This window comes from Ranitomeya variabilis, chromosome 1 (assembly GCF_051348905.1).
Source record: "Ranitomeya variabilis isolate aRanVar5 chromosome 1, aRanVar5.hap1, whole genome shotgun sequence".
NCBI lineage: Eukaryota > Metazoa > Chordata > Amphibia > Anura > Dendrobatidae > Ranitomeya > Ranitomeya variabilis.
This window is the reverse complement of record NC_135232.1, coordinates 712,284,078-712,298,112: the sequence shown is the minus strand read 5'-3', so window position 1 is coordinate 712,298,112 and position 14,035 is coordinate 712,284,078.

Genomic DNA, 14,035 nt, shown 5'->3' with positions numbered 1-14,035 from the left:
CATTACCCCATATCTCACCGCTACACGGGAGTGGGAAGAGAGTGGCCAAGTGCCAGAATAGGCGCATCTTCCAGATGTGCCTTTTCTGGGGTGGCTGGGGGCAGATGTTTTTAGCCACGGGGGGGCCAATAACCATGGACCCTCTCCTGGCTATTAATATCTGCCCTCAGTCACTGGCTTTACTACTCTGGCGGAGAAAATTGCGCGGGAGCCCACGCCAATTTTTTCCGCGATTTAACCCTTAAATTTAATAGCTACAGCGCCGAAATTTTGCACATACACACTACTAACATTAGTAGTGTGGAATATGCAAAAAAAAGGGGGATATGACATGGTTTACTGTATGTAAACCATGTCTCATATCCTGTCGGGTTTGGGAAGGAGAAATGAAAAGCCGGTAATTGAATTAGCGGCTTTAATGCTATCTTGCGCAGCATTAAATATAAATATACATATATAGGTGTCTCACTGACATATATATATATATGTATATATACCTATTCTATGTGTATATATCTACTCTATTCTAACCTGTCAGTGTGATTTTACTGTACACCGCGCTGAATTACCGGCTTTTCAAAGGACACGGTGCGTAAAAATCGGACAGAACTCGCATGGTGCGAGTGCTGTGCGATTTTTTTCTCGCACCCGTTGATTTGCATTGGCGAGTCTCGTCCGAGACTTGCAGCAAATCGCAGCATGCTGCGATTTTTTTCTCAGTCCGATTTTGGCTGAGAAAAAAATCGCAAATGAAAAGACACCTATTGAATAACATTGGTCCGAGTGCAATCCGATTTTTTATCGGATTGCACTCGTCCGTTTTCCTCGCCAGTGGAAATGAGCCCTTACTATGATTTTGTCCCTTTGTGCAAAGTGAAGTCTGTGCAAACAAGGCTTGGTTTTTTTCTGGAGCAACTCCATTAGCCTGTACAAAACCATGAGCTCAACCCAATGAAACACCTTTGCGATGAATTAGAATGCCAATTGAGAGAGAGACCTTTTCAATCATCCTCACATTCCAAAATGTTGTAGAAATTCCTCCAGGAAAAATGGACATGTTATAGCCATTACACCGTAGTGGAAGCAATATGGTTTTGGAATGAGATGTCCAACAAAGCTCACAAGTATATTGGTCAGTTGGCCATATACTTCTGGCCCCATAGTGTTTGTGAGGAAATTGATCATAAACCCGTCTCCTATTCTTCCTTATTTCCAATACTTCCTGAAGACGAAGACTGTAATTACCTAGTATATTTTTTTTGTCCATTGACTTCTATTTAGTCCCGCTTCCATAAAACAAATCTATTTACTGTCTTTACAGAGACCCTGCGTTCTCCATGGTCAGCTCATGAGCGCTCACTATAGTCAATTGATAAGAGGAGAAAGTGTTTTTTAATCTAGTTGTTCTTTACATCTTAAGGTAGCTTCACACTGAGCGACGCTGCAGCGATACAGACAACGATGCCGATCGCTGCAGCGTCGCTGTTTGGTCGCTGGAGAGCTGTCACACAGACCGCTCTCCAGCGACCAACGATGCCGAGGTCCCCGGGTAACCAGGGTAAACATCGGGTTGCTAAGCGCAGGGCCGCGCTTAGTAACCCGATGTTTACCCTGGTTACCAGTGTAAAATGTAAAAAAAACAAACAGTACATACTTACATTCGCGTCCCCCGGCGTCCGCTTCCTGCACTGACTGAGCGCCGGCCCTAACAGCAGAGCGGTGACGTCACCGCTGTGCTGTGCTTTCACTTTACGGCCGGCGCTCAGTCAGTGTGGGAAGCGGACGCCGGGGGACGCGAAGGTGAGTATGTACTGTTTGTTTTTTTTACATTTTACACTGGTAACCAGGGTAAACATCGGGTTACTAAGCGCGGCCCTGCGCTTAGCAACCCGATGTTTACCCTGGTTACCAGTGTAAAACATCGCTGGTATCGTTGCTTTTGGTGTCAAACATGACGATACACGCCGGTCTGACGACCAAATAAAGTTCTGAACTTTCTTCAACGACCAGCGATATCACAGCAGGATCCTGATCGCTGCTGCCTGTCAAACTAAACGATATCGCTAGCCAGGACGCTGCAACGTCACGGATCGCTAGCGATATCGTTTAGTGTGACGGTACCTTTATTCCGTCCTCTGTGGGTGTGCAGGCAATAACCCCAAGCTATTTACTTTGTGATTACTCACCAGAACTGTGATTACTTTTCTTTCGCTTGATTTCTTCCTTGTTCTCGTAAGAGCTTTTCCTTCCTTTATAAAGAGTAAAAACACTGATATACAGGAGGCAATACGTGTGTATTCACTGGCAGGTTTGTCACAAGTTTCTTTGTTCTCTGTTCTCATGCAGCAGTTCTCATGCAAGTTCTCATGCAGCAGTTCTCATGCAGCAGTTCTCATGCAAGTTCTCATGCAGCAGTTCTCATGCAGCAGTTCTCATGCAAGTTCTCATGCAGCAGTGCTAAAAGTGAGTTTACTGCAGGTCAGCTATGAGCTCTTGTGAACTTTCTCAAGGGAGCTCAGCACTAAACATTGCAGCACTGATCATGCTTCGGTCACTGTGTTCCGGCTGGCGCGGGATAGTGGTCATATCACTGATGTGACTGCTATCCAAAACATCTGAATCGTAATGGGACAGCATGGATCATGTTTACATCGGACAGGTGAGGGATATTGTTGTTTACTATTTTTCATTTTGTATAGGGGGCATGGGCATCGGTGGATTGAGCACAAGGTGAGTATTTTTGTTGTTTATTCTTTTCTCTTTTTTACAGGTGACATGTGCTTTAATGGAAAAGGCGTAAGATTATTATTATTATTATTATTATTATTATTATTATTTATTGTTATAGCGCCATTTATTCCATGGCGCTTTACAAGTGAGGAGGGGTATACATAATAAAAACAAGTACAATAATCTTGAACAATACAAGTCATAACTGGTACAGTAGGAGAGAGGACCCTGCCCGCGAAGGCTCACAATCTACAAGGGATGAATGAGAATACAGTAGGTGAGGGTAGAGCTGGTCATGCAGCGGTTTGGTCGATCGGTGGTTACTGCAGGTTGTAGGCTTGTCGGAAGAGGTGGGTCTTCAGGTTCTTTTTGAAGGTTTCGATGGTGGGCGAGAGTCTGATGTGTTGTGGTAGAGGGTTCCAGAGTAGGGGTGATACGCGAGAGAAATCTTGTATACGATTGTGGGAAGAGGAGATAAGAGGGGAGTAGAGAAGGAGATCTTGTGAGGATCGGAGGTTGCGTGTAGGAAAGTACCGGGAGATGAGGTCACAGGGGGGAAAGATGATGAATTCTGTTTTGTCCATGTTAAGTTTCAGAAATCTAGCGGAGAAGAAGGATGAAATAGTGGACAGACATTGAGGGATTCTGGTTAGTAGGGAGGTGATATCTGGTCCAGAGATGTAGATCTGTGTGTCATCAGCATAGAGGTGATACTGAAAGCCATGAGATTCTATGAGCTGTCCCAGGCCAAAGGTGTAAATGGAGAAGAGCAGGGGCCCAAGGACTGAACCTTGTGGGACTCCGACAGATAGGGGGCGAGGTGAGGAGGTGGTGTGTGAGTGGGAGACGCTGAATGTCCGGTCTGTTAGGTATGATGAGATCCAGGATAGGGCCAAGTCTGTGATGCCAAGGGATGAGAGGGTCTGTAATAATAGGGAATGGTCCACTGTGTCAAAGGCAGCCGACAGGTCGAGGAGGAGGAGAACAGAGTAGTGTCACTTGCTCTTGGCGGTTAAGAGGTCATTGGTGACCTTAGTTAGGGCAGTTTCAGTGGAATGGTGTGACCGGAAGCCAGATTGTAAGCGGTCAAAGAGGGAGCAAGAAGAGAGATGGGAGGACAGTTCAAGGTAGACGTGTTGTTCCAGTAGTTTTGAGGCATAGGGGAGAAGTGATATAGGGCGATAGCTAGATACAGAGGATGGGTCAAGAGAGGGCTTTTTGAGGATAGGTGTGATGGAGGCATGTTTAAAGCTTGAGGGGAAAACACCAGTTGTTAGTGATAGGTTGAAGAGATGGGTTAGGGTTGGGATGAAGATTGTGGTGAGGTTTGGGATGAGGTGGGATGAGAGCGGGTCAAGTGCACAGGTGGTGAGATGCGATCTTGAGAGTAGAGTGGCGAGTTGATCTTCTGTAATGGTGGAGTAGTTGGTTTTGGAGGTGGAGGGTAGGGAAGTTGGGAGGAAGGGCTCTGGGGCTTGTTGACCAAAACTGTCTCTGATGTTATCAATCTTCTGCTTGAAGAATGAGGCAAAGTCTTCAGCAGAGATAAGTGGGGAGGGAGGAGGTGCTGGGGGACGGAGGAGAGAATTGAAGGTGTTGAATAACTGTTTAGGGTTGTGAGACAGGGAGGATATGAGAGATGAGAAGTAGGTTTGTTTAGCTGTGGCGAGTGCGGTCTTGAAAGTAGTGAGGGACTGTTTGAATGCGATTAAGTGGTCGTTGGAGTGGGATCTTTTCCATCTGCGCTCAGCAGCCCTGGAAGCTCGCCTCAGTTCTTTGGTCAGGCTGGTGTGCCAGGGCTGTCTGTTGATTTTGCGAGCTTTGGTATGTGTAAGTGGGGCAGCAGATTCCAAAGCTACAGCTATTGTGGTGTTATATAGAGCGGCAGCGTCATCCGCATTGTGTATGGAACTTATGTCTGTGAGAGGGAGGAGGGATTCAGAGAATGAATGTAGGTCAAGATGTTTAAGATTTCTGCGAGGGTGTGAAAGTTTGTGGGGTGGGGACTCTAGACATGGAGTGGAGAGAGATGAGAATGTGAGAAGGTTGTGGTCAGAGAGAGGAAGAGGTAAGTTAGAGAGGTTAGATAGGGAGCAGAGGCGGGTGAAGATGAGGTCCAGTGTGTGACCATCTTTGTGAGTGGCTGCAGAAGACCATTGAGTGAGGCCGAAGGAGGAAGAGAGAGATAGAAGTTTAGTGGCAGCTGAGAGGTAAGTGTCAATGGGGATGTTGAAATCGCCCATGATGATAGTGGGGATGTCTGCAGAAAGGAAATGAAGTAGCCAGGTGGTGAAGTGGTCAAAGAAGATGGTGGCTGGCCCTGGTGGGTGGTAAATGACAGCCAGTTGGAGGTTGGAGGGGGAGTAGATGCGCACAGAGTGCACCTCAAAGGAAGGGAGGGTAACAGAGGGTGGCAGTGGGATTGGGGTGAAGGAGCAGTTATCTGACAGGAGAAAACCAACTCCTCCACCATGCTTGCTGCTGGGGCGGGGTGTGTGAGAAAGATGGAAGCCACCATAAGAGAGTGCAGCAGGAGAGGCTGTGTCAGAAGGGGTGAGCCAGGTTTCGGTGATGGCGAGGAAGGAAAGTTTGGTAGTAACAAAAAGATCATGGATGTAGGAAAGCTTGTTACAGACAGAGCGAGCGTTCCACAGAGCTCCTGTTAGTGGGACTGGGGAAGCGGGGGCTGGGTGAATGGGTATAAGGTTAGAGAGGTTACGGAAGTTTGTGATGGAGCGTGGATGGGAGGTACAAATGACTGTGGGAATGTGGTGGAGAGGACCAGGATTTGGAGAGATATCACCAGCAGTGAGAAAGAGCAGAGATAGTGTTAGCAGGTGGGAGCAGGAGAGGGCATGAGGGGGCTGCCTGTGTTTTGAGACAGAGGATTGTATGTTAAGGAACAGTTCTGAGGAGGAGGTGAGATGGATGGGGAGGATTGAAGAGGAGATGAACAGTTCCTTACTTGGTGTGGGGATTGGGGGAGGTAGCAGAAAGTGAAAGATTATAGGGGGTAAAAGTGACAAACAGAAACATTGTTTACAGTGACTGGCCAGTTACCTTTAGTTCTCTTCGGGTTCAATTCAGGTTTTAATTCTAATGTAATCCACACTTTTAGAACACACTTCTAGAAATCACACTGCAGACTGAAGTCATGCAGACTTGTGCTATGCAATATATGGAAAACTAAGTGCGTTCAGGTGTGAAGCAGAGAGGAGTGGTCTCTGCTCATCTTGGTCAGAGAATTAAGGGTGGACCAGATGCATACAATCAAGACTAAGTAAACAAGGTCATAAATATCACAGGGTAAGTTGGGGGTTAGCTGAAAGGCATAACATGACAATGCTAGGAGCAGAGGAAAGTCTATGCGCAAAGCTGGGTGATGTACTATGTGCACTTCACAGACAGACAGCAGGAGAGCTGGGTGGACTGGGTGGGTGAACATACCATCACAATGCTAGGAGCAGAGGAAAGTCTATGCGCAAAGCTGGGTGATGTACTATGTGCACTTCACAGACAGACAGCAGGAGAGCTGAGTATGAGTATAACTGCGCTTTTTTATTTCCACTTCAAATATTCTAGGTCTTCCTTTCAAATAAAGGATTTTATTCTGGCTGTGTCTTTTTACAATCTAACTATGAGGTTAGTAACGGAGAAGAGTCTAATAGACTACTCTCCATTACTAACCTGTGGGCTTGATGTCAGCGGCCATAAAACAGCTGACATTAAGCCCACAACTATTTCCCCACTTGCCACAGCAACAGGGCAAGTGGGAAGAGCAGGGCAAAGTTCCAGAATTGGCGTATTTAATTAATGCACCTTTTCTGGTGCAGCTGCGACTGCTATTTTTGGGATGGGGGCAATACCCATAGCCCCTTACCAGCCTAAAAATACCAGCATCCAGCTGTTTGCTTTAGCTTGGCTGGTTGTCCAATGGGTGACCCTACCCCATTTTTGTAATTATTTATTTAAATAATAAAATAAATGTCATGGGGACCCCTCTATTCTTAATAACCAGCCATCATAAAGCTGACAGCAGAGGGTTGCAGCCCGCAGCTGTCAGTTTTGCCTGTCCTGGCTATAAAAATGAAAGAAACCCCAAGTCATTTTTTTTTATACTTTAATACTCCCATCAACGGCACCTGCTCTCTCTGTTTTCAGCAAAAGCAGGCCTAGGCGGATAGGAGTAGTTCTTTTTCATCAGTCGACGACTTTGACTGGAGGAAATCTTTTTACTGCTAATCTCAACTGCTGGCTCACACTCATCTGACAGCGCTGGAACTGCAGCTCTCTGACCGGCGGTAATGAGCTGCCGGTGTTTTTTGTGCTGTCATACAGATGACAGCGTGGGAAAGGTCCAAGGTGCCTTCCTAGAGAAGTCCGTGTTTGAGCTCTGTGCCTGAACATTTGGTGTTCAGCACGGACCCCGATATTTACTGTTCGGGTTCGGCCATCTCTAATTTTTATACATAGGTTAATTTAGACACATCTTGTTTCGGAGGCAAATATACATAAACTCTAATTCCATAAATATATAACATTTTTACCTTGACACTTATTGCATTAGACACCATGATGCAGCATGCAATGTGTGCCAGTGCTGATCACTGGCATTTAACCTCTCTGATGCCACTGTCCATAGAGGCAGTGACATTGATCAGTTTGCAGCAGGAGGAAGCTCCCTCTCTGATCCGACAGGCACAACACAATTGTGATCGCGCTGTCCGTGTGATCTCCCTGGTGACCCCAGGCCGAAAGATGGCCATGGGGTCATTCAGGTTTGGTGGCCTACAAGTCCCTGCTGAGAACTGAGTGCATGACCTGACATTCCTCCTCCCAGTCTGTGATTGCCTGGTCTAATGCTTTGCAATGCAAAAGCATTGCAGAATATAAGATCAGTGATCAAGACAGGGAAAGTTGGTGTCAAATAGTGGGATAAATTACAAAAAAGTGAAAGAAAAAGTTTTTAAAAAAATTGTTAAAATACTAAAAATACTCAAAAAATAAAGAGCAAAAAAAGAAAAATATTAATCCATAAATATATACAGTTGCTTCTCGCAAAATTATAATATCATCAAAAAGTTAGTTTATTTCAGTTCTTCAATACAAAAAGTGAAATTCATATATTACATAGAGTCACTACAAACAGAGTGATCTATTTCAAGTGTATATTTCTGCTAATGTTAATTATTATGGCATACAGACAATGAAAACCCAAAAGCTATTATCTCAGTAAATTAGAATACTTTATATAACACCAGCTTGAGCCCCACACAACCTTCTTATATACAGCATGAGCCCCACAGTCTCTACACATACCGAATGAGGCCCCACACAGCCTCCCATATACTGCATGAGGCCCCCACAGCCTCCCCATATACTGATTGAGCCCCACACAGCCTCCCCATATATTGCATGACAGGACACAGCCTCGCCATGTGTAGCATGTCACCCCCATAGCCTTCCCATGTGCTGCATGTCACCCCTATAGAATCCTCATGTTCATCCCATAGAATCCACATGTCCACCCCATAGAATCCCCATGTTCACCCCATAGAATCCACATGTTCACCCCATAGAATCCTCATGTTCATCCCATAGAATCCACATGTCCACCCCATAGAATCCCCGTGTTCACCCCCGTAGAATCCCCGTGTTCGCCCCCATAGAATCCCTATGTTCACCCCATAGAATAACCATGTTCACCCCCATAGAATCCCCATGATCACGCCATAGAATCCCCATGATCACCCCATAGAGCCTCTGGAGCCTCTGATGGTGAGGTCAGGCTTGTGTGGCAGGGTTCCAGGTGTTACTCCAGGGTGATGTCTGGCTGTGACTGCTGATCCCACTTGAAGAACAGGAACACTAGGACAGGTGCGGGCATCAGGCAGGACTAGCAAATGAGCACGGATGAAATTCAGATGAGTAGGCTGGCACGGCTGAGTCACAGGGCAAGAGATTACTGCAGCAGCAGAAGCTAAGCAGAGCGTAACCACAAGGAATGCAGAGAGAAGCTGTAGCAAGAGGTTTCTGCAGCAGCAGAAGCTAAGCAGAGCGGAACCACAATGAATGCGAAGAGGAGCTGCAGCAAGAGATTTCTGCAGAAGCTAAGCAGAGCGGAACCGCAAGGAATGCGGAGAGGAGCTGTAGCAAGACATATCTGCAGCAGCAGGAGCAGAGCAGAGTAGAACGGAGCAGAACCACAGGAGTGCAGAGCAGAGGTAAAGCTGCAAGAGAGCGGAGCACAGGCAAAGCCACAAGAGCCGCAAGAGTGCGCAGCATAAGCAAACAGAGGACACAAGGAAAGACACAGCAGGGAAAGAAGCCACAGACAAGGAGACAGAGGTAGAACAAAGTTCAGACAAGGTAATGGAACAAGACAAGGTACAAGAACAAAGACACAGGATATTCTGCCTCCTGGAGGGCGGACAACAAGATCAAGGCAAAGCTAGAATAGAAACCCTGAGACCAGGATATACAGCCTCCCGGAGGGCAGACAGACAAGATCAAGGCAAAGCTAGGAGTAGAACCTCCAGAAGGAGAAACACAGAGCAAGGCCTGGCAGCTCAGAACCAAAACACTAACTGAGTTAACACATTGCACAGGCCCAGTCCACAGGGTGGAGCTGCCCTAAATACTGGAGGCCTCTTGGTAATTGGTCAGGAACACATTAGACAGGTGCACCCTGATTCTATAAGAACCAGAGAGTTCTGGCACCGCCCCCCTATGCACACAGCCAGGAAGCATGCAGAGAGCAGAAGCACAGAATATGGAGCTGGCAACAGAGAGAACACAACATGACATGGAGCAGTGGGTAAGATGGTGTTTGAAAGATAAGAGGCCATGCCGTGATGCCAGCAAAGTTGTTACATTCACCTTATAGAATCCCCATGTTCACCCCATAGAATCCCCATTTTCACCTCATAGAATCCCCATGTTCACCCTATTGAATCTCTATGTTCACCCCCATAGAATCTCCATGTTCACTCCCATAGAATCCCCATGTTCACCCCATAGAATCCCCATGTTCATACACATGAAAAAAAAAACACCGCATACTCACCTCGGTCCAGCACCCAGGCACCCTGCTTCTGTTTCTGCTGCTGTCTCCAGTGCGCTGACTCTCCGGCGGTACACAGCTGACGCAATGACATGACGTATTGGCATACCAATACCATTTATTCTTAGATTAAAAAAATAATAATAAAAAGCAAACATTTGTATGACTGGTATAATAACAGGCCAGGAAAACTTACAATTAGTGTTGAGCGATACCGTCCGATACTTGAAAGTATCGGTGTCGAATAGTATCGGCCGATACACGAAAAGTATCGGATATCGCCGATACCGATACCCGATACCAATACAAGTCAATGGGACACCAAGTATCGGAAGGTATCCTGATGGTTCCCAGGGTCGGAAGGAGAGGAAACTCTCCTTCAGGCCCTGGGATCCATATGAATGTGTAAAATAAAGAATTAAAATAAAAAATATTGATATACTCACCTCTCCGGAGGCCCCTGCACCTTACCGCTGTTAACCGGCAGCTTCCGTTGCTTAAAATGAGCGCGTTTAGGGCCTTCCATGACGTCACGGCTTTTGATTGGTTGCGTGCCGCTCATGTGACCGCCACGCGACCAATCACAAGCCGTGCCGTCATTCTCAGGTCCTAAATTCCGAATTCTAGTAATTTAGGACCTGAGAATGACGTCACGGCTTGTGATTGGTCGCGTGGCGGTCACATGAGCGGCACGCGACCAATCAGAAGCCGTGACGTCATGGAAGGCCCTAAACGCGCTCATTTTAAGCAACGGAAGCTGCTGGTTAACAGCGGTAAGGTGCAGGGGCCTCCGGACAGGTGAGTATATCAATATTTTTTATTTTAATTCTTTATTTTACACATTAATGTGGTTCCGATACCGATTCCCGATACCACAAAAGTATCGGATCTCGGTATCGGAATTCCGATACCGCAAGTATCGGCCGATACCAGATACTAGCGGTATCGGAATGCTCAACACTACCTTTGTAAACATATTATCTTACACAAAAAATATGTGTATGTTGCACTTGGTCTTAGGAATGAATTTGTTCATCGCTCTCAATAAATTAAGATTATTTTTTTACATCAAAATTTCGAGTAACACTACACAGTAAAACAAAAAAGAATAAATAGTACAAACAGATTCATTTGAAGGACACCCTTTCGTTCCATCCACTGTGTAGGTTCTTCTTCCCCACTTGGTACTGTAAAACAAACTTCCTAGTTGTTGGGTCGTCCTTAGAACAGATCACGACATATAGTCCATGAGCCGGGCCAGATATCGGTACCACCCGGAGTGACTAATTTTCTTTGGTATTTTTAGGTAGATGCATGTCTGTAGTTTATTTTTTGATATGATAGCCCTTACATATACGTAGCTTATTAACCCCTTCAGCCCTAGGCCTATTTGTACCCAAGTGCCTAAGCCAATCTGACCTGTGCCACTTCATGGGCTAATAACTTTGGAACGCTTTCACCTATCCAAGCCATTCTGAGATTGTTTTCTCGTGACATATTGTACTTCACGTCAGTGCTAAATGGGAGTCAATATATTTTACCTTTCTATATAAAAAAATGCTAAATATTCGGAAATTTTGGAAAAATCGGCAATTTTTTAACTTTGAAATTCTCTGCTTTTTACAAAAATACTGATACCCCCCATAATAGTTATTAATTTACACTCCCCACATGTTTACTTCATATTGGCATCATTTTGAAAATGAAACCTTATTGTTTTACGACGTAATAGGGCTTATAGTTTTATGCGCAATTTTTCACATTTACAGCAAAACCCACTTTTCAAAGGACCAAGTCACTTCTGAAGTCACTTTAAGGGGCTTACATAACAGAAACCACCCATAAATTACCCCATTTTGCAAACTACACCCCTCAAGCTGTTCAAAACTCATTTTTAAAAACTGTTAACCCTTTAGGTGTTCCACAGGAATTTTAGCAGAATGAAGGCGAAATTTCAAAATTTCATTTTTTTTCCAGATATTACATTGTAATCCAATTTTACCTGCAACCTAGCAAGGGTTAACGGCAAACCCAAACTTGGTTACCCTAATTCTGCAGTTTATAGAAACACCCCACATGTACTCGTAAACTAAAGTATGGGCACACAGCACAGCTCAACACGGAAGGAGCGCTATGTGGTTTTTGGGTGGCGGATTCACTGGAAGAAATCTAGGGGGCCATGTCACATTTGAAGGCTGCCTGAGGTACCCCCACAGTGGAAACCCCAAAAAGTGACCCTATTTTGGAAACTACACCCCCAAGGAATCTTTTAGGGGGTATAGTGACCACTTTGACCCAACCAGTGTTTCACAGTAGTTGGAAACACTTGGTTGAGAAAATGGAAAAAGTGCATTTTTTACATGAAGGTGTCATTTTAGGCTCATTTTTTTATTTTTAAGAGGTGTACCAGCAAAAAATGCACCCCACTATTTGTTCACCAATCTCTCCCGAACACAACAACACCCGATATGTTGTCGTACACTGCAGTATTGGGGAACGGCAGGCCTCGGAAGGGAAGGAGCGCCAAATGACTTTTGGAGTGCAAATGAACAACTCTCAGCATTCTGGATGTCATACTTGGACATGGTCGAGACCATGCTGGCCCTGGTTCGAGCTTCAAGAGAAGGCAACTGGATGCTTCACCTAGGAGCAATCCGACAGATGATACCATGGTGTTTTGCCTATGACAAGGTCAACTATGCCCGATACCTAACCTATTACTATGCCACAATGTCTCGGCTGCCCATAGAACACCCAGAGGTCCATGAATACTTCATGCAAGGTGGCTTTTCGGTCCAGATCGGTAGCAAGAATCCTTTTGGACGAATTCCTGTGGACCAGACCATTGAAGAGACAATCAACAAAGACACCCAGACACCAGGGGGCACAAAAGGCTTCAGCCTCAAAGTTGGAGCTGTTTCCAGGTTCTACCTGACATCAGAGTACCGCAGTATGTACTTGAGGCAGCTGAGGGCCCTGGTAGGCCAACAATATACTGACTTCAGCCATTCAGACCTACAGGTGTCTAGGATTAGAAGAGATGAAGCCGATGTCCAATCTTTCGTTCAACTGCTGGAGACAGGTTGGGTGAACCCCTTCAACAAAGAGCATAATGGTGAACTTATCAGTTTGTCAACAGCGACTGTAGCACCACCAGATGTAGCCAAAGACCTTCAAGGGGCATACAGTATAGGAGAGGATGCATATCAAACATTCAAGGATGAGCGTTTGGGTACCGATAAGCCAACTACATTGTTTCATGACAAGATGACGAAGAACAAACTTAAAACGTTCTCTAACATCCAAATGAAGACACGCAGACAAGGTCTTGGCAAGGAGGTAATTTTGAAGGCTGACAGAAACCTATTTGGCCAGATGATACTTGTAGCTGAGAACAGAAAGCTACAAATGAGTGATGTCTTGACTCATCCCCTGGGTCCATTGCCATGGGCACTTGCCAATGGTGATGGGTCTATCCGCAAGACCAACAAGGCTGCCCTCGCAAGGGAGTTGGAGAGGAATGCTCGTCCTGCAGAAGTGATCCCCGAGCCCTCTGCAACCATCATTGATGGGATGAGCCTGGTTCAGAAACTGAAGGGAAACAATGCAACATTTGGCCAGCTAGCAGGCACAGCAATGAGTCGCGCTATCCATGAGGGTGCTAAGAGCAAGCGCATTGATATTGTCTTTGACGTCTACAAGGAGACATCCATCAAAGATACAGAAAGAGTCAACAGATATGAAGGCACAGGGATCCATTTCAAGAACATTCAACATGGGCACAACATCCAGCAGTGGAAAAAGCTTCTAAGTAGTTCCTCCAACAAGGCAAGTCTCATAAAGTTTCTGGTAGAAGAATGGAAGGCGAAACACCACAGGGAGAAGCTTGAGGAGAAGGAGCTGTATGTCACATGTGAGCAGCTCTGCTTTAAGATCACCAAAGAACAGTGGGAAGAGGCTGCTGACCTTAAGTCAAATCAAGAAGAAGCAGACACACGCCTCCTTCTCCATGCTCTTCATGCAGCAGAATCTGGTTACAAGTCGGTCATCATCACTTCGGAGGATACTGATGTCATGGTCCTGTGTCTGGGCATGTGCCACAAAATCCCATCCCACCTGTTCCAGAAATGCGGTACACAGAACCGGACAAGATTCCTGGATATCACCACTCTGAGCCGAACATTGGGAGGCAGCGTATGTGATTCATTGATTGGTATGCATGCATTTACAGGCTGTGACACC